This window comes from Piliocolobus tephrosceles, chromosome 17, assembly GCF_002776525.5.
Source record: "Piliocolobus tephrosceles isolate RC106 chromosome 17, ASM277652v3, whole genome shotgun sequence".
Lineage (NCBI taxonomy): Eukaryota > Metazoa > Chordata > Mammalia > Primates > Cercopithecidae > Piliocolobus > Piliocolobus tephrosceles.
Genome location: NC_045450.1, coordinates 44,211,924 through 44,215,291, shown reverse-complemented (window position 1 = coordinate 44,215,291; position 3,368 = coordinate 44,211,924). Strand labels below are relative to the sequence as shown.

At 36.6% G+C, this 3,368-nt stretch overlaps 1 non-coding gene across 1 annotated transcript; it reads right to left on the bottom strand.

Moving 5' to 3' along the window:
• Nucleotides 1-2,931: 2,931 nt before the first annotated feature.
• Nucleotides 2,932-3,072, bottom strand: LOC111541516. Its single transcript, XR_002731287.1, has one exon. It is a non-coding gene; the product is annotated as a U4 spliceosomal RNA (small nuclear RNA).
• Nucleotides 3,073-3,368: the final 296 nt, after the last annotated feature.

Sequence of the window (3,368 nt, the reverse complement as noted above, 5' to 3'; positions counted from 1 at the left end):
TCTGAAGTCAGGAAGTTGTCTAATTATCTTGGCAGTGGCAGAAACTAGAAAAGTGGGTATTAAAAGATGTTTGTTGAGTGAATGAGCAAACAGCATGGTTACCTGGATGAGCTATAAATCCAAATGTCTAGAGTGACACTGAAGCTTTGTCAGAGAGGTCAGCAGTGTGATTGTAACATGGACAGGATTGGAGGAGGGGGCAAAAACAAAGTCAGAAAATATTGGCTGGAAAATCGCTCTTAGACTTAGGAGCTATAGGTTGTCTCAAGTGGTTCAGAACTTAGCCTGTGAAAGTGCGCACCAGTATAATGATTGGCATATGTTGGATTGAAAAGTATGGAAGTATGAATTTACCACACAAACAGGAATTATTTCCAACCTATAGAACAGTTATTTTCACAAACCAGAAGGGTATACATTTTGCCTAGCCCAGAGGAAACTAACCACATCATATTGTAAGTATTAAAATCCCAACAGCCTTGAAAAGAAATAAAAGCAACTTTATTATTCCCCCTTCTATAATTTAAGAAACAAATGTTTCCATTAGGAAATATGTGCTACTGCAGCACATCATTTTCCCTAAAAATTCCATTTAGACAGTTAAAATCAGTATTGAATTGTTTGCCCAAATAAATATTATGTGTGAAAAGCACAAACATTTTTACTGGAGATGTTACAATTTAATATGAAATAACTTCTCCTGGTAGGAAAATATGACTGCTTCATAGAGATATTTTAATGTAACTTAGCATTTTAGCTAAGATTACATTCTCATGATTCAGAAATATCACTGACTCTTTTATTTTCTTTCTGTATCGTATTTTGTTTCTTTTCCTATTAAATAATGTTTAACGAAGACTTAGATATTTTCATTTACTGACTCCCAAATGGTCCAGGCAGATAAAGGCAAGAATCCTTAATATATATTACTACCGTCTAAGCTCTCCACAAATGTCTGGCATCTAAGTTTAGAAAATTCTTATGAGTAGATTCTTGCTTCTAGTAATGTCTGATTACCTTTGCAAGAATTTCCCTAACATTACCTTTAAAAAAAGAACTTTTAGAACCCTCAGAAATCTTACCTACTAGTAGTTTTTTCATTGGCTATAGTTTCTACCCAGTTGATCTTATTTAAGATTGCTCCATTTTTGCTCCTTTCTATATGGTATAGCCATTTCCGACAAATATCACATGTCCCAAGTGAGTGTGGCCAGAGATGATGAGGCTTACTGTATCACAATAATTCTCTTTATTTAAAGATTCCGTGTCAGTACTGACTTAAAGGAACCGTAGAGTGGAGTTACTAGGAAAGCAATTAACTGCTAGGGTGAACTAAATGAACATATTTTAAAATCTATAAGCTACATTGTAGTTGGAAATATAAAATGTGAAAATGTCATCACTGAGGCTAGTGATAGACTTTTTTAGACTCTATTAACATGATTAGGTTTCAAAATAAGATATAATTAAATTAATAATTGCATCTTCTACATAATTTTAAGAATAAGCCTTTAATAAAATCAGTATGCATTCTAATTGTTTATTTACACAATATTAATATTCAGACAGAAGGATCACTAAAGCACAGTTAATTAAATATAAATTAATGTGGTGGAATATTTAATTATCTTTTCTACACCTCACGACTAATGATTATGTAAATGCCTTGCATTTAATCTTGTTGCCAGGAAATTAACTTAATGGCCTTCAGCAAATGAACATTTTGTATGCATTACAGGACACTTTATCTAAATTTTAACAGCATGGTATTAGTTTCAGATAATAACATGATTACACAATTTAACATGTAAATATATACAATAGTTTTATGCCTGCCCTGCCCTTTTTTTTCTTAACAAAAAGGAGACTGAAATGGTTCAGATATCATTCAATAACTCAAGTTCTGGAGTGTGAAAGGTTTCTTTACTCATCTACAGAAAGCCAAGTCCATTTAAATAAAAACACTTCAACAGAGAAAAGGCAAGTCCCTTTGCACTGGACAGTTAAATCGATGCTTTCACACAACGCCACCTCTAGAAGTTAATCACTTTGGATGTCAGTGAGTGGCAGGAACATCCGCACTCTAAGTGAATTCTCCAAGCTTTGGGGATTTTGTGAAGTGCCAGCACTTTTGGATGTGTTAAGAGAGTCTGGAGATTTGTAGGTCTCTCAAGGAATCTAAGCCCAGGATTAATTACAAGTCTCATTAGATATCACTAAAAATATGGGCGGCAGAGATTTAATTTGCCAAGGTCAGATTCTCGTCATGAACAGTTTCAATGAGTAGTCATTCCGGAATAGAAGTGATCTGTTCTGCACTGGATGGAAGATCTCGACACGGGGACGCTAGGCGGATGAACGATCAGGCATTTCTCATTTCACTGACACAGCATATGCCTTTGCACCCCCACCTCCACTCTTACTCACTGCTGCAGACTGATAGCACCAGCATTTCACTTCCTGGAGGTGTTTTTTGCCACCAGAGCCCACACTGCTGTTTAACTGGAAGGTCACTTTACAAGAGTCTGGTATCCAGCATACCTCATCCTGGTAGCCCCAGTCAATGATCAGAATTGGTGCATTAATGGCTTGGCTACCTTGCCCCTTGGGTGGGATCATTCAGAGGCAGAAGTTTTACACTGACGTCCAGAGTTTCCTATTAGAATTAAGCTCCCTTTACCCATGGGAAGTGTTGTGATAAGGCATCTTTTTTTTTAACTTCTATTGTAGGTCTAGGGGTACATGTACAGGTCTGTTATATAGGTAAACTGTGTGCTACAGGAGTTTAGTGTGCAGATTATTTCATCACTCAGGTAATAAGCGTAGCACCCAACAGGTAGATTTTTTTATCCTCTCCCTCCTCGTACCCTCCACCCTCAAGTAGGCCCTGGTATCTGTTGTTCCTTTTTTTTTTTTTTTTTTTTTTTTCGGTCTCTGTAGAGACTGTCAAAAATTGCCAATGCTGACTATATTTCAAGTCATCACGGAGGGGTACTGGGAAAAGTTTTCTATTAGCAATAACTGCACCTCGGATAAACCTCATTGGCTATAATACTGCCACTACACAAAGCTGTTTCTCTCTTTATATTCATGTGTTCTCATTGTTTAGTTCCCACCTGCAAGTGAGAACATGCAGTAGTTAGGTTTCTGTTTCTGCATTAGTCTGCTTAGAATATTGGCCTCCAGCTTCAACAATGTTGCTGCAAAGCACATGATCTCATTCTTTTTTATGGCTGCATAGTGTTCCATGGTGTGTATGCACCACATTGTCTTTATTCAGTGTGCTGTTGATGGGCATTTAGATTGATTATGTATCTTTGCTATTGTGAATAGTGTTGTGATTAACATGTGTGCGCATGTGTCTTTAT